Genomic DNA, 18,767 nt, shown 5'->3' with positions numbered 1-18,767 from the left:
ATCATAGGTTACTTCATTGTAATTTTTTGAAAGTTTTGGAGAGAAAAGGGTGTTTGTGATACATTCCTCTCAACTTTACAAGAAATTTACAGTCTGATATATATGTTAAAGTTTGAAGTCTGAGAGATTATAAGTTCAGTTTTATTTCTTCTATTTAGAGGTTGGAGCCTCTGTGTCTTTGTTAGAGTTGGAGATCTTTATGAGGTCAGTGCCTTTTTGTTCAGAGTTGGTGCTCTTTATGTGAGTTGCAGCTCATTGTTGTACTTGGGTTGTGTTGACGTGTATTTTGTACACTATCAAACACAGAATAAAATACCCAAGGGTACCTTATCCTCTCTTGAGTAAAGTCTCCGAATGCTGAAAATGTCGCGAAAAGGATCAATCGGGATGACTTCAAGGTTCTTTTCTGTAGGATCTCTACGTGTGGATAAGCTCTCTGTGGTATGATGTGATTTACTAGAATCACAAGGGGACTTACACTTGATGATTGAACGTCTGATTTGCTTTGAATATTGCTGGAACACAGGATTTTACAAGCTTTGATTTGAAAAAAGGAAAAAAGATGAGGGCGAGGAAAGGATCTAATTCTGATACTAAGAATGTAGGAGCAATGAATGATCTTTGATGAAATTCTAACTAAGTCTTGTTTTGACATCCCAGGACCATCTCCACAAGGTTAGTGCGATCTTTGAAGGAAAGCTTTATGATGTTCAAATCATCACTACAGGCATAGACACCATCAGGCTGATGCATATCAATGAAGAAGCGACAATTGAAGTTAAGCTTAAGCTGAATGATTCCAGTTGACTACGCAAGGCAAGTCTGCAATCAACAAACTGCTAGTAGTATGGATATACGAATTTCACCATCAATCAAACACATTTCTTCCACTCATCTAATAACATGAAATCAAATATGAGAAGTATAGAGACCATGCAAATTGTTGAATCGACCCATAAATTTCACCATTTCTTCAATGAAGTTTTACAAGTCTTTTACAACAACATCTTGGCAACAATCTTTGCCTTCTCTCTCTACCCTACTCTAATTGCTATTCTATCAACTGACTACTTCACTATTCTAACTATTCACTCCCTACCTTCTCTAACTGCTTTCTAACTGCCTCTACAAAATGAAGAGCCGGGGCTTATATAGTGCCCTTAATACAATTCGATGGCTAAGATCAATTTGAGATCAATGGCCAAGATTCAACAATGTAAACCCTAATTAGGGTTTGTTACAACCATTACATAACATTTAATTCTTGACCAATGATAAATTTACATTTTAAGGACACATGTCTTCTCTGGAAAATTTGACCAATAGATAGTTGGGGTAGGTACATCGAAGTTTGTGCCACCTCCCATGAGTTAGGTACATTGAATCTGGACATGCTGAGTTGGACCACACTGACTGGAGGAGCGATGACTGGGATGCCACCTCGTTTGACACTTGGTTGATGCCGGTTTGATGTTGCTGAGAAGCTAGCTTTAATTAACTTTTCTGAAACTATCTACTTCTTCAACGAACCCTTGCTCTGACTTCTTTTGTCTTTGATGTGCAGGATGATGATGTACCTCGCCTTGGAATGCTGGATTGGAAGAAGTCAGTCCTGATGATGCTTGACCAAAGAAGGCCGTCCTTGTCGATGCTAGACTGGAGGAGGTCTCCCTTATCCTTGCTTGATCTTCTTTGATGATACTGAGCTGGAGGAGATCATCTTTGTCCTACACAACATTTCACAATTAGTATTATATCTTGAAGTGTAGAAATTAGACTTAAAAGGAAGATTTAAGATTTTAATTAGGAAACTTCATGATAAATCTAGAGTTATCATTTCCTAATTAACTATGCAATACTTAGACTTTTCTAAAAAAATGTCTAAAAATCAAACCTTGAACAAGGATGCTAGGATAGTTTCGCCATACCTCCTCGAGTATTAAACTCTAAGAAATGATGCAAAAAATGGATTTTGCTAGGCAAAATTTAAATCAAAATTATCCCTTGGATGAATTGCGCCTCCTGTAGCTTCAAAAAGAATAGACTCCACCATTCGCTCCACTCTAGCTAGATTTCGCTCCTCCAAATTGCACTTCAACCTCTGGATTTCGCACTTAGGAAAGGATGAATGAATGATTAAACTTGAACAAAGCATCACCCATATATAGAGCGCTCACCTTGATTCCCTCCAAGGCCGACTTGCCAAAAGGGAAATGAAAATAAAATAAAATCCCCCTCAAAAGAAGGCCGACTTGCTTGTAAAAGCAAATAAATGTATTTGAGCGCTCACCTTCATTTAAAATTTGAAAATTAATTTTAATGCCTCAAAAGTGGATTTTTGATTATTTCAAGGCCTAAAAATTAATTTATTAAATTAAAATGCCTTTAATTTAATGCGAATTTGATTTAGCCCTTCCAAAGGCCTCAAAGTTAGCAACTTGGTGAATTTTAAGGAATATCAACGCTCAATAATGTAAAATGAAGGATATCACCAATTTCGCCCTGGACCTTCAGTGAAGGTCATGAGTGATTTTTCAATCTTGCTCTTAATCCTTCATCTTTTGGATTCCAAATTGCTTCCAAGACATAAAATATCATCTCTTCTTCCTACCCACACAAGATTTGGTCTCAATTCCTCAAACGAAGGAGAGGATCCTGAAAAATCGCTATGGGCCCTCTCTGAGGGTTAGGAGCGACTTTTTGATTGTAGGCTTGATTCTTCATCATTTTTCATTGAAACTTCATTCGTCATTAAGCAACATCCTTCCTTTATCCATCTCATCCAAACTCGCTTTGTTGTTGCAAGGTAAAATGAGGATTTTCAATAATTTCGCTCTGGGCCCTCTTTGAGGGTCAGGAGCGATTTTTTATTTTCTGACAAAAATCATCAAGTTTCAAAGGCAAAACAATATTCATCATGTTTTTGGAGGTCTCTTCTCCTTATCCTAACCTTGCCATAGCACCATTTTGAAGAAAACATGCATTTTTTGAAAATCTCGCTGTGGACCTTCAGTGAGGGTTAGGAGCGACTTTTTGGTTTTAGGCAAATTCCTTTATCTTTTAATCTTCAAATCACCTCCAAGGCATAACACATCACATTCTCCTCCTGTCCAAGCAAGATTTTGTCTCAATTCTTCAAACAAAGGAGAGAAAACTGGAAAATCGCTATGGGCCCTCTCTGAGGGTCCGGAGCGATTTTTGTAATTGCCTTAAAAATTTTGATTCTCAACGATTTCTTTTCACTTCAAGGCTTTTCAAACATCTTTTCAAACCCATGCCTAACCTTAGCCTTCCTCAAACTTGGATAAAAAATTCCCATTTTAGGTTTCTCGCTGTGGGCCCTCTCTGAGGGTTCGGAGTGATTTTTCGCTGTGGGCCCTCTCTGAGGGTCAGGAGCGATTTTTGAATTTTAGGTTGATTTCATCTTGTGTTGATCCTCCAAATTATATTCAACGGATAGAACATGCTTTCCTTCATCCCTTCCAATCATAAAATCACTTTGATCTTGCTAGAATAATGCATATTTGAAAATCTCGCTGTGGATCCTCTCTGAGGGTCGGGAGCGACTTTTGCTACCTAGACCAAAATGTTTCACTTTTCATCTAAAAATCACTTTGCCAAGGGAGATGTCATCTTGTTCTTTGCTATGAATAAAAATTCATGTCCAAGAAAGGTCCAAAAATGTGCACTCAAAGAAAATCGCTGTGGGCCCTCTCTGAGGGTCAGGAGCGATTTTACCTTTCCTGGGCAAAACTCATTCAATTTTATCATCTTTGATCAAGTCTGGATACGTCATTATGCTCATTCTATCCTTCACCATGCTTTTGACATCTTAAGTCGACCAAATAAGGCTAGCAATGACTCTTATAAGATTTCTCGCTGTGGGCCCTCTCAGAGGGTCAGGAGTGATTTTTCTGTTTTCAACAAGGTCCTTCATCATTTCTAGCCAAAACTTCTTCAGGTGGGTGGAGAAAGTCATTCATTTCCCTTTCATGCTCAAAACTTAGTCCTTTTCCATTGCAAAATGAAGGAAATCAAAGTCTCGTTGTGGGCCCTCTCTGAGGGTCCGGAGTGATTTTTGAATTTTTGAACTCTCTGTCAGGATAATTTTATGGAATAAATCATTTAAGTATAAGTGATTGAGAGTGGTTTTAGACCTCTAGGAGTTATATTGCAAAATCTAGTTTTTGGAGGTTTTTCAATTTCCAAACTTAGTCAAATTTCAGGATCAGGACATTCCAGACTTAGCCAAATTTCAGGATCAGGACTTTCAGACTTAGCCAAATTTTAGGATCAGGACATCACTCCAGCAGAACCTGCTATCCAGGTGATCCCCTTGGCAACACTCAAAATGCGAAGGCTAACTGACAAAACCCTAAAAGACCTAGAAAACCAACCCTAGAAAGCAAAAAAGCAGGGGTCCCCATTTGCAATGGGGCGATGTGTGAAAACGTCACAACAGGTTGGTGCCCATTTGATTTTATGAAAGCTTTTGATGCTGTGGTTTTTTACTCGAAAGGGTTTTCCACAAGATAAATCTTGTGTACTCTTAGTGTTTATCTGTTGATTTTGTTAGCAACAATAAAAAAGGAAGACTGAGAGGGGGGGGGGGAATCAGTCTTCACCAAATCTCAACAAATTAAACTTCAAAACTTAAATTGATAAACTGCAGCAACAAATAGATAAGAAAATTAACAACACAACACACAACACCAAGATTTTGAGGTGGAAAACCTGGTTAAGGGAAAAACCATAGTGGGAACCTACCCACAGTAAGATGATGATACTTTGCAGTAGTATGTGAAAATATTACAATGGGGAATGCACGTGTATTTAGGCACACTGCCTAGAACTCACTACCCAAAAGATATATGTCTGGAAGGCTACAACCCTCAGGGAAATCTCGCTAACTTACAATATGATTCAGACTACAATCTAGAAGGAATGAACTGCAATGATAGCATCTACAAATGCCTGATGACAGTTCCGGTTAAGCACAATTGTCTGCTCTGCAACACCAATCTCACCTCAACACTTCATCGAATGATAACTCTCTTGTTCGCACAATCACCTCTCTCCGATAATGCAGACATAATACCAACACCTAAATTACGTAAGGATCTCACCTATTTATACAAATCATCAACCTTGATAACAAGGTCGGCTAAACTCTCAACCCTCATCTTACAATTACAAAAATTACATTGCACGATACAAAGATCGACCACCAGACCAATATTATGATTTACATTACATAGCATAGACCTAAATCAAATTCCCAAACGATTACATCCACCGAAAATCTCGCCAAGATCAACCGCAACACGCTACACCACCAGAAATACCGAATAACACGAAAATCATCACCGGTTCATAGAAATCACCAAAAAATCGCACAATGATCAATGCGGATTGCCAAAACAAATAGGACACGACTAGGAAACATTAGCAAGCACGTTAGAATCATTCGGAACAGTTTCACCAACACCTCTTTCAAATCTTCATCAGTCAACGTCTCAAAGCTTAAGAACACAACCAATCAACAACTGCCACGAGGAAAGATAACTTGCGGAGCACCAAATCACGAACCATCTGAAATGAAGATACACAAGATCATCCCAAACAATAATCCAAAGTCTCAGCACAAGACTTGATCACATCGGAATATACCGGAGGAAATACCAGATTTTGCAAAACAGTGATCAGCAAAACCAAACTACAAAACCGGATCAAAAACTCTTTCCAAACTCACTGGAATAAACCATAGGAATATGTTGACATCAATGACAACAACCTAGTAGCAACAATGATCAATCAAATCCAACAATCTCCCCCTTTGGCATTGATGGCAACATATGAATGTGAAAAACAGTCATTGCAAAGAAAGAAGATATTACCAACAAACTCCCCCTAAGATCAAGATAGATAAAGCAATTTTTCACATGATCTCTCTCCCCCTTTGACAACAATGCCAAAGATATCCAAAACAGAAAACCAAATTCTCCCAAAACAAAAACATGGATCTGTCTCCCCCCGGGATACACAACCAAATCAACAAACTACTCCAACAGAGGAGCAACACCAACTCATCAATCCAGATAAAAGAATAAGGCTCTGAATTTCACCGGATTGATGCAACTTAATGCATCTAATTCTCATCAGGAGGGGTGGATACCCCTAACTTGTCTCTCAAATAGACAAATGTGTCTACATGCAAAGGCTTAGCGAAAATATCAACAATTCGTTCCTTTGTAGATACATATTCCAGCTTCACCTTCTGTTCACTGACTTGCTTTCTCAAGTAATTATATTTAATTGATATATGCCTAGTCTTTGAATGTTGCACCTGATTGTTTGACATGTTTATAGCACTGGAATTATCACAGTATATAACAATAGGATCATCATAAATAACTCTGATATCTTTCAACATTTGCTTCATCCAAACTATCCGAGTGCAATTACTAGCAGCAACAATGCACTTAGCTTCAGCAGTAGATAAAGATACTGAATCTTGTTTCTTGCTAGCCCATGAAACCAACTTCTTACCTAAAAAGAATGCTCCACCGGTAGTACTCTTCCGGTCATCAACATCACCAGCCCAATCTGCATCAGTGTAAGCACACAACATGAAATCATCATTCTTTGGATATCATAAATCATAATCCTTAGTTCCCTTTAGATATTTGAATATTCATTTAACAACAATGACATGACTCTCCTTCGGATCAGCTTGATATCTAGCAGCCATACACATAGCATGCATAATGTCAGGTCTAGTCTGAGTAAGATATAGCAGTCTACCAACCATAGATCTGTACAAACTTTGATTAGCTTTAAGAGATTCATCATTTTTAGACAATTTACAACTAGTCACCATAGGAGTTCCAACCAATTTGGAATCATCTAATCCAAACTTCTTCAGTAGTTCCTTCACATACTTAGTTTGAGATATAAAGATATATTTTCTTGTCTGTGCAATTTGCAAACCTAAGAAAATTTTTATCTCACCAATCATAGACATCTCAAATTCTTTTTGCATATCACCGACAAACTTCATACTCATATCATCATCACCACCAAAGATAATGTCATCAACAAAGACTTCAACAATCAAAATGTTATCATTTTCAATCTGAAAGTACAAATTACTATCAGCAACACCTTTGATAAATCCCAATTTTAGCAAGTATTTGTCTAACCTAGCATACCAAGCTCTAGGAGCTTGTTTCAATCCATAAAGTGCTTTCTTCAACTTACATAACATGTCTCCATCATCTGACAATGAAAATCCATCAGGTTGTTTAATGTAAACTTCTTCTTCTAGATCACCATTCAAAAATGCAGATTTGACATCCATTTGATATACCTTGAAATTTTTATAAGCAGCATAAACAAACAACAATCTAACAACTTCAATTTTGGCAATCGGAGCAAAAGTTTCTTCATAATCAATTCCTTCTTGCTATGAATATCCTTTGCAGACCAGTTTGGCTTTATTTCTGACTACTTCACTGACCTCATTCAATTTGTTCCTAAAAACCCATTTAGTATGAATAACATTTTTATCTTTAGATCTAGGCACAAGTTCCCCAGTGTTGTTCTTTTCAATCTGATCTAACTCTTCTTCCATGGCTCTAATCCAGTTATCATCTTTACAGGCTTCGCCAACATCTTTAGGTTCAACTTTAGAAATCAAACATTTTTGCAGCTAACCTTCTTCTAGTCATCACACCTTTATTCTTATCACCAATAATCTAATTCTCAAAATGATTCAATCTTGCATACCTTGGAGTCTTCTGATTGTTATGATCCTCAGATTCCTGCACATCATCACGAGCAGCAGCAACATCTGGATTTATAGTCTCTACCGGACCATTCTGCTTAGGCTCTTCAGGCCGAAGAGGAGCTAAAATAACATGTTGACCTTCATCATAAGCTCTAATCTCCTTCCCAAGGTTTTCATCCACCTTCACATTTGCACTCTCAACTATCTTTCTTAGTTTCTTATTATAGCACCTGTAGGCTTTGCTATTTGTAGAATATCCAAAAAAATATCTTCATCACTTCTAGCATCAAACTTTCCAATATCCTTATCTCTCTTGATATAACATTTGCTACCAAAAACTTTGAAATATTTCATAGTAGGAACATGACCAAACCAAAACTCATAAGGGTTCTTACCGGTATCACCTTTGATATGAACTCTATTGAATGTATAGACTGCAGTGCTAATAGCTTCTCTCCAGTAGACCTTCAGAACATTTCCTTCAATCAACATGGTTCTCGCAACATCTAAAACAGTACGGTTCTTCTTTTCAACAATCCCATTCTGTTGTGGGGTCCTAGGAGCAGATATCTGTCTTTTGATTCCATGCATCTCACAGAAAGAATCGAACTCACCGGAACAAAATTCTCCACTTCTATTAGATCTTAGACACTTCAACTTCAATCTGGACTCAATTTCAACTTTAACTTTGAATATCTTGAATTTCTCAAATGCTTCTAATTTTTCCTTCAAAAAGACAACCCACATCATTATGGAATAATTATCAATTAGCAACATAAAGTATCTATCACCTTGCACACTTCTAACATTTGTAGGTCCACACAGGTCAGTATGCACAAGATCTAACAATCCATATGATGTATACCGTTTGCTCTTGAAAGAAATCCTTGTTTGCTTACCCAATTGACATTCCTTACATACTAGATTAACAGGTTTAACAATCTTAGGTAGATCCCTAACTGCTTGTGTATAACTGATCTTGATCAATGAATCAAAGTTTACATGACACATTCTTCTATGCCACAACCAACTCTTTTCTATCTTAGCAATCAAACAACTTTTCTCACCAGCATTCAAATAAAAAATGTTACCTTCAGTCTTAGTTCCAGATGCAATCTCTATATCGGAGGCATTCAAGATCTTGCATTTACCATCTTTGAATTGTAGATCATAACCCTTATCAACCATCTGTCCAACACTCAAAAGATTATGCTTCAAACCTTCAACATACATGACATCATCAGTGTTATGCTTACCATAAAAAGAAATAGAACCTCTCCCACAGATTACACAGGCTTTGTCATCTCCAAATATAACTATTCTACCATCATACCTTTCCATGCTTACAAATTTGCTTTTGTCACCGATCATATGATGTGAACAACTACTGTCAATCACCCATTCACCCTTTTCTTCTACCTTTGTAGCCAAAGCTTTCTCCTCAACATAACAGCTAGTGGAATCAATAGGCACAAGTCTATCCTCTTTAATGGCAATAAACACAACTTCATCTCCTTCTGATTCATCATCTGTAACACCTTCATTTGCAGCATAACAACAGTTCTTCTAGTTCCTAAACTTCCGGTTAGACTTATAAGGCTTATCATAGTTCTCATATCTATCATTTGTATCATGCTTATCAAACTTATCATGTCTGTCATACTGGGCCATTCTCTCCGGGCATCTAGAAGCAAAATGTCCTATCTTATTACAAGAAAAACATTTCAAGGGCAACTTTCCATCATACTTACCGACACCTATAGGCAATCTGCGGGCAATCAATGCTTCAAGCTCATCAAACTCTCTTTCTTGCTTTGCTATCTCTCTTCTTTCTCTTTCATATTTGGATATCCTCATCAGGATTGTATTTCTGCTTACCAGACACAGATGCTGATGCTTTGAATGTTGTCTCAGATTTTCCATGTGATTCTCCAAATTCGCTCAGCTCAAATGCAACAAGTTTTCCAACCAACACATCTCTTGTCGCTGTAGTTACACTCTGGATCTCATCAATAGCAGCAACCTTATGTTTATAAGAAGGAGACAAAGATCTCAGCACCCTAGCAACAATCTCATCTTCTTCAATCTTTCCACCGGTAGATCTAATATCAAGGACAAGCTCATTCACTTTAGCCATGTATGAATGTATGTTCTCATCATCTCCCATCTTCAATGTCTCATACTTTCCTTTTAAACTCTGCAACTTAGCAACTTTCACTTGACTATCACCTTCATACAGGATTTCAGGCTTCACCTAGATCTCATGTGCGGTCTGAAGTTCCATAACATTTGTCATTTCAGAATTAGTCATGGCACTAAGCAATGCTTCCTTCGCTCTGATGTTATATTCAGCTTCCTTAACCTCATCAGGAGTGGATGGTCCATTATGAGGAACAACATAGGCATTCTTAGTAATCTTCCAATAATCTTTTCCAAGACATTTCAAATGCATCTCCATCCGTCTCTTCCACACGGTATAGATGCTTCCATCAAACCTCAGGCTGTCCTTGAAAAGAATACCTTGAGCTGCCATCGCGGATCTCCTCAAGCGATTAAGCTTCTACTGGAGGATCTAGCTCTAATACCAATTGTTAGCAGCAATCAAGAAGGAAGACTGAGAGGGGGTGGGGAGGGGGCGGGGGGTGAATCAGTCTTCACCGGATCTCAACAAATTAAACTTCAAAACATAAACTAATAAACTATAGCAACAAATAGATAAGCAAACTAACAATACAACACACAACACCAAGGTTTTGACGTGGAAAACCTGGTTAAGGGAAAAACTAGGGTGGGAACCTACCCACAATAAGATGATACTTTGCAGTAGTATGTGAAAATATTACAATGGGGAATGGACATGCATTCAAGAACACTGTCTAGAGCTCACTGCTCAAAAGATATATGCCCGGAAGGCTACAACCCTCAGGGAAGTCTCACTGACTTACAATATGATTCGGACTACAATCCAAAAGGAATAAATTGCAATGATAGCATCTACAAATGCCTGATGACAGTTTCGGTTAAGCACAATTGTCTGCTCTGCAACACCAATCTCACCTCAACACTTCATCGAATGATAACTCTCTTGTTCGCACAATCACCTGTCTCTGATAATGCAGACATAATACCAACACCTAAATTACATAAGCATCTCACCTATATATACAAATCATCAACCTTGATAACAATTTTGGCTAAACCCTCAACCCTCATCTTACAATTACAAAAATTACATTGCACGATACAAAGATCGACCATCGGACCAATATTACGATTTACATTACATAGCACGGACCTAAATCAAATTCCCAAATGATTACATCCACCAGAAATCCTACCAAGATCAACCGCAACACGCTACACCACCAGAAATACCGCATAACACAAAAATCATCCCCGGTTTATAGAAATCACCAAAAAATCGCACAATGATCAATGTGGGTCGCCAAAACAAATAGGACACGACTAGGAAACACCAACAAGCACGTTAGAATCATCCGGAACAGTTGCACCAACACCTCTTTCAAATCTTCATCGGTCAACGTCTCAAAGCTCAAGAACTCAACCAATCAGCAATTGTCACAAGGAAAGATAACTTGTGGAGCACCAAATCACAAACCATTTGAAATGAAGATACGCAAGATCATCCCAAACAATAATCCAAAGTCTCAGCACAAGATTTGATCACACCAGAATATACCAGAGGAAATACCGGATTCTGCAAAACAGTGATCAACAAAACCAAACTACAAAACCGGATCAAAAACTCTTCCCAAACTCATCGGAATAGACCATAGGAATATGTTGACATCAATGACAACAACATATCTTAGCAGCAGCAATGATCAACCAAATCCAACAATCTCCCCAATAATCCAACAGATTTGTTTGTGTGTTTAGCTCTGTTGATTTGTTTTTATCTGTATTAAAGTTTATGAAATACTGATTCACCTCCCACCCCCTCTCTCAGTATTTCTGATTTGGCTTACATGTGTGTGTGTGTGAGAGAGAGAGAGAGAGAGAGATTTAGTGCTTTCGTATGCAGCATTCATCATCTCAGTTTTTCAAAATCACTAGGTACACCAGCCTAGTGGTCCTCTCCTACACAAAATTCCTTATCCAATGCTGCCCAAATGCCACAATAGCTCTCAGTATTTCTGATTTGGTTTACATGTGTGTGTGTGTGTGAGAGAGAGAGAGCTTTCATATGCAGCATTCATCATCTCAGTTCTTTAAAATCACTACGTACACCAGCCTAGAGGTCCTCTCCTACACAAAATTCCTTATCCAATGCTGCCCAAATGCCACAATAGCTTCCGCAATTCCTAGGAATAAACCCAAGGCAACACTGCTGACATTGGCATTACAAGATGCAGTTTTGACTGCCATTGGCCCATCAACGAGTCTCTCTTTTATGTTGTTAATTTAATTGTTAGTGGTTACCCAGTGTATAAAAGACTTGACCATGTTGATTTTTGAGTTGCTATCATGTTTATGCTAGATTTTGGAAAGGAATAGAGAAGTAATAGGTATTACCATAAGAGGATTTATCTAATAATTATGCTCTCATTGTGGACAATTTCTCTCTATGCTATAGAAATAGTTGCTTTAATTTTCAATATTTACAATAGTCGTAAGAGCAAATCCATTCATCTCTTTGTAGTGTTTTTTTCAAGAACACCGTTTTCTCATATGTAGAGGAAAGATTGCTTAATGTTTGTTCTAAACTGTTTTTCTGGGTATACAGTTTTGGTTTTGGGTGGGATTTGCATTTGAACATGTTTTCTAATGTTAATATTTTTGTTTTTAATCAAAGTGAAAGTTTACCACTTTGGATGTTTTATAACGTGTTTGGGTGGGTGCTCTGTTATTTTCACCAGGTTTTATGCTGGAGATTAGTTACAGTGAGCCAAGTATTGATGACTTGTCCTTTTGTTTGTCATACTGACTCGTGTGTTGGCGTTTAATCTTACCTCACATCATCCTAATGGCATATGAAATTCAACTCGTTGAGAACAATGGGGCAAAAGGTATTTCAGATTCACTCCGGTAATTTTTTTTTTACTTGATGATAAGTCTGCAAGGAGGTTATGGTATGTTACATACCAGTTTACAATTTGTGCCTTCAGGGATTTTTTATGGTTATCAATTATATATTGCGAAATTCAAATTTCTTGAGATGATCATTCTTGATTTCAAATTTTCATTTACTTGTGATTTTTTAATATGAATTTTACAGGTGGCAAAATTAAGCTCTGTACCAATTGAGTAACATCTCCTTGAATTTTGGATTTGGATTAAGGGGAAAATAAAATCATTCTATCCGAGCCATATTATGGGGCATATTATAGAAATTTGTCATTCTACATGGATCAGCTAGAACACAAACATAAGATCTATGTGTGTGTTAGGGTGCTCTACACTACAGCTACTGGCCCTTCACAGTTCCTGGTTCCTTTTCGGTTTGGAGTGTGGTTCATTCTCTTCTAGCATTCCCTGTAATCATATTTTAAGCCATATTTTTGGGGTTAGCTTCTCAACTTGGAAGGTGGTTTGTTTTTTTCCTACAATAATTAGAAGATAAACATTGTCAAAGCACATGTTATTTGGGTTGGGTTATAGAGCTATGTACAAGCAAACTCTTGTAAGCAGGCCATGGAGTATGTGCAATGCCTATTTGGATTGAAGTCTTCAATGCTTCTGCATTATATGATTCATAAGCTAATCAATTTGGAAATACCTGATTTTAATTTTGGTTAATAAAATTAGCACATAAAAAAGGTAGCTATTCAGAAAAGAAACAAGTCTCTTATTGTCATGATCCTGTCTCAGTAGCCAGTCAACTCAAAATTTAAATCTCGTGTGATTCTATCTCTTGAATTTTATGCTTGATTGATTCATTGTTTCTTCGCATTGTATTCACACGTCTATTCTCAATCTTGGCTGTTGAAGTTATTTCAGAATAGAGCAAGCTACAATTAGAATAGAGAAAGTTTTTCACTTCCCAATTTTCACAAGCTATTACTAATTTGGGGATAAAACTTTCTTGCAATCTTAACGTTTCAAACTCCATGTTGTAGTTGAAACCACTTTACATATGCTATATATAAATAGACCTTCTTACATGATAAAAATTTGAGCGTACACCTAAGTTTAGGTTTAGGTTTAGCAAGCATGCTTCCTTTTCATGGGAGAAATATATTCTAAGAATCAATAAATGCTAATTTTTTTCGAAAGAGTATAATTTTTACCATACACTGTCAACTTAGTTTGATCTACAATGCCACAGTACACTGTGTGTGCATTTCTATTTGAGCACTTTCTGTAATCGTATCATGTGAATGCTGCAAGCTTTCATGTAAAAATATTACTTATGTTGAAAATTTGTTTTTCTTGAATACGAGAATATTCTTGTTTTACACTGTCAACTTAGTTTGATCTACAATGACACAGTACACTGTGTGTGCATTTCTATTTGAGCACTTTCTGTAATCGTATCATGTGAATGCTGCAAGCTTTCATGTAAAAATATTACTTATGTTGAAAATTTGTTTTTCTTGAATACGAGAATATTCTTGTTTTTCTTTTTGTCTGAATAGTGGCACATTGTAATGGTCATTGATTTCTGGTCCTCGTGGAATTGTTTCAGATTTGTATCGATAATTTCTTCGCAAAATAGAATTTGAATTCAAGACCTGGTTTGTAAAGGCATTTTATTTTTTTGCAAAGAATATATCAAGTTGATTAGAATGATATTACAATGAAGAACGTTTAGACTTCCCATCCCATCCACCTTGCTATTGGTTGTATTGTTCAGCCTTGTCATACACCCTGAAGGAGTTTAGGCCCTGGCCAACGGATTTTCTATATTTCTTTTTGTTGAAAATATCATATATTAAAATTAAGAGTTAAAGTGTACAACCATACCCTTAAAAAGTATGGGCAGTATGCAATCACGCTCCAAAGTTAAGACTACCAAAATTGGGAACGAAATAAACAGGCTGCTCCGAAAAGTGGAGACAACCACACAAAACATAATGGCCCGACGACGGAAATAGTCGTTAGTTGACTAGTACAACATAAATTAAAAAAACCATTACAATCATGCAACAAGGGCAACTCCAATATTAGAGTTAAACCACCTCCACTTGGGAAATCCTTGCCATCCTCCGCAGGTTCCCAACTAGTAAGAGCAGGATTGTCTCCTTTCATTAGATCTACCTACGGTTGGTTTGCACAATTCTTGATAGAGATATAGCGAGAGCCAACCGAGGGAATTTCCCTTAATATGGGGAGGAGGGGTGGCATTCATCCTATCGAGAGGATGTAGAAGAGTGATGTGGAGGTGGATGTGCACACAACTTGGTGGTTGTACGATAGAGGTTATAGTGGGATCCATCTAAAATGCTTCCTAGTCAATGGTGGTGGTGGAGGAGTGGGGCCTCTTCAATGATTCTGTGAGCTATGCTGAGAAGAATTAAGAGTGGTTACACTACAAATCTTGGTGGTGGAAAGAGAGAGACTGAAGAAAAAATCCTAAACTTTCCAAATATTTATAACATATATCAAGTAACAATTGCAAAGCAAAGAAAAACTATAAATACTTAACCAATTTTTTTCACAGCTACATATTATATAGTGCAAACTTCAAAGGGATGTTGATTGGCAGGTAAAATGCTTCAAAATGCACCCAAAGATGGCCCAACAATTTGATATTTCACTTGATCAAATCACTAGTAGCTACACAAGATGTACAATTAGTAATAGCCTTAAAATTAGCTTTGGCTTTTACATATCTTGACAAAATACAAGAGGTTTTATTTGATATTAAATAGAAACCATGAAGTGAACAAAAAAATGGCAATTCTCCAGTTCCAGTCCCACAAGTTTCAACAATTTCTAATCATTTTAAAGGTAGATCATGGTCCATAGTACAACCTTCAGTGCCACTTGTTTGGCTTGAAGTTGAATTTGCACGAGCACATTGAAGTGAATTGCAAAATTAGTATCCATAGTAGAATGAACATAAAAGTAGAATTTCTAACTTTCTAACTACAAAAGAGAATTTTTAATTTGAAAGTGTGCAATAGCTCCAAATGACATTGTAAAAAATTTGACTCGTTGTTGAGGACATTATACCAACTAAATGATTCATGCCTTACAAGGCTACGAAAAACCATGGATTCATTGCTAGGCATTTTATGCACAAACACAAAACTATAAAAGATGGAGAAGGGTTTTTTGTTGCCCATTGAATGAGCATCTTGGAGTAGATAAGTCAAGATCTATTAGATGGGTGTTAATAGGAAGGCCTTGTAAAAAAAAACACCAAGAACAATTAGCAACTTTGGGTTCCATAATTGCTTTCCACACTATTTGAAATACTTATCTCAAATAAAAATAGGAGATTTTAGAGACTACTTAGTATTCAAGTTTTCAACCATGGGAAGATGAGGTGAAAGCCACCTATACCCTAATTCCTTTCTTAGGAATGTACTTATGGAAAGGGGAATTAACATACCATTTCTAATCCTTCTACCAAGGCTTTTTGTAACAAATTTTTTGTTGAAATGTTGAGAAGACATGACTTCAACAATTGTTTGGAAGTTTTCTTCATCAACATGCTTCAATTCAATTTTGTTATGGCTCGATACCAAGAAAGCCAAGTGCAATTAGCTTTACAATAGAGAACTTGCAAGTGCCCGATTCCCCTTTTGAAGAACGTAAGGTAGTGTATTGAAAATAGTTACCACCAACATCTCTTGAAACAAGATGATGCCAGAGCACCATATAGATTTCTAGGTGATGGATAATACATTGCAAAAGCCATTCTCTTTCCATAACAACCAAGGCTAAATAGTTTCCCAAGCCTTCCAAATACTTTTTGCTCCAAAAATGTTATGTTTTAATAGTAATGAATGAAATTGCAAGTGAATGAAACCAAGGCCATTCTAATCCAGACACCTATATGATGAACTAAAAGACGTGCGATTTTGCAACATTTTTTTAAGCTTCATTGTTGTTCACAAGCTTTTACAATCCACTCAAACATTTAAAGAAAAATTATGTTAGGTGACATCAACATGACTTAACAAACCATAATCTCTTGGTAGGCAAAAGAAGTCCCACTCAACACAATGAAATCCTCTATTTTAGTTTGTATTGATCAATAGAATTTCCCACAGAAGCTTGTCTAGCTTGTGGTATGATGCTTTGGAAGGAACCCAACATGAAGAGTAATATGGATGCACAGTTGCAATAACTTAAGAGAAAGTTTAGAATTTAACTACCAACAAATGTAGTTTGGTAATGCAATATGGAAGCTTTTATAGATTTTGTCAACCACATATTGCCATAGCTTGGATGAACAAGCTTTAAACATAAATGATATGCCCATAAAACTTTCTTATGGGTTTTTGGCCAAAAAATGAAGCCAACTCAGAGGTTGGGAAAATGATTACTTGAAGTATTGTATCTTATTCCATTGAAAATTGGAGCTTGAAGCTAAGAAGATAGTGTGAAGACACTTGAAAGATTGTTTGATATCGTCTTCATTGTCAAGTATAGCAAGAAATAAATAATCTATAGGGTATGCCTTGACCAATTGTTGAGAAGCAATTCTAGGAATGGAGATTCCTTTGACTTGTTATTGTGAGATGGTGTTGACAAGAAGATAACCAAACCCTTAAATGACTAACACAAAGAGAAAGGGTGCAAGAAGGCAACCCTACCTTACAGATCAATAAAGGCCAAAGTGTTCAGATTGAACATTATTAATGGTAAGAGAAGCAACAACATTTGCAACATGCATTTGGATTGAATGTATAAATGTGGGACCAAAGACAAAATCATGGCCAACATGAAACAACATTCAAGTCTATCATAGGCCTTTTTGTAGTCAATTTTGATGACGCGAGTCCATTTATTCAAATTAAATGCCCATATGGTACCTTCCCAAACCACAATGACATTGTCAAGAATATGTTTTCTTTAAACAAATTTAAATCGTTCAAGTCAAACCAAAAGAAAGAGGCTATTTTTTTGTCTAATTTTCATGACTAAAGCCTTAGCAATAATTTTTTAGGAGACATTCAAGAGTGATTGGGCTCTAGTTCCATACCAACTTAGGTTCCCTAACTTTGAGCATGGATTTGTTATTTCCTATATTATTGACAAGATCAAGAGATATGATAAGGTTCTAGATAGACCTTGAATAAACCATGGCTAGTATCATCCCATAGGATTTTGTATAATTCATAAAGAAACCTATTACAACAAGGTGCATTATCTTTAGCCATTTCAAATGTAGCCAAGGAAAAGATAATCTTGGGTTAGGATTTTATCACAAGTTGCAATTTTTCTGTAGTAAGCTTGTAAGGGACTACGTCTAGGTAGGTATTAAGTACCACTTCTTTTTTGGAGAGGATTCTTGAGCTTGGAAAACCTTGGTATGATGTTGAACAAAGTCATGCAAGCCATCAAGAAGTGTAGAGAAACATTGCTCGCCTTAGATGTAATTGATTTTTTGAGTTGAGTTTTTAGGACATATAGCTTCAAACCTTTAACAAGTGAAGTTTGTCTTTGATTTGACCTATGTAGGCAATAGGCAACAATCACTTGTACAAGGTGTTGCTCCTTAGTCACTTCAAATTGGAAGCTTTTGTGAGGTGTCACTTCTAGTTGAGTGGTTAACTAGTTGAGATCCAAGTACATGGTCATGTAAGAACTGTGTTGTATCCTTGACAACTATTAATCAAACATTCTCAAGAAATGGATGGTAAAGATGATGATACCATACCAATTTTTAATGTACCCACTATCCCCTTTTAGAATTGGCACTTAGTTCGAAACTTCTTGTATATGGGTCAATGTGAAGTAATGATGGAGCAATGACATGTTCAAATATAATTGAGTCCTTTCAATCTTAGGTGTTCAAAGAACCCATTTAATTTTAAAGTGAATAAGTGAGTGACTGCAA

The 18,767-nt window shown here is 36.7% G+C and overlaps 1 protein-coding gene across 2 annotated transcripts in view; it reads left to right on the top strand.

Moving 5' to 3' along the window:
• The window catches only part of LOC131049146 (pentatricopeptide repeat-containing protein At3g42630), a 92,435-nt gene extending 78,896 nt beyond the window's left edge, over window positions 1-13,539 (top strand). For both annotated transcript variants that reach the window (XM_057983177.2, XM_057983178.2), the window contains exons 3-4: window positions 12,670-12,819; window positions 13,029-13,539. The gene's annotated coding sequence lies outside the window, so the exon portion shown is untranslated. The remainder of the gene's footprint in view (window positions 1-12,669; window positions 12,820-13,028) is intronic.
• Window positions 13,540-18,767: the final 5,228 nt, after the last annotated feature.

Source organism: Cryptomeria japonica, chromosome 2 (genome assembly GCF_030272615.1).
Source record: "Cryptomeria japonica chromosome 2, Sugi_1.0, whole genome shotgun sequence".
Taxonomy (NCBI): Eukaryota; Viridiplantae; Streptophyta; class Pinopsida; order Cupressales; family Cupressaceae; genus Cryptomeria; species Cryptomeria japonica.
Note: the sequence above shows the minus strand (reverse complement) of the source record. Positions and strands in the feature narration are given on the sequence as shown.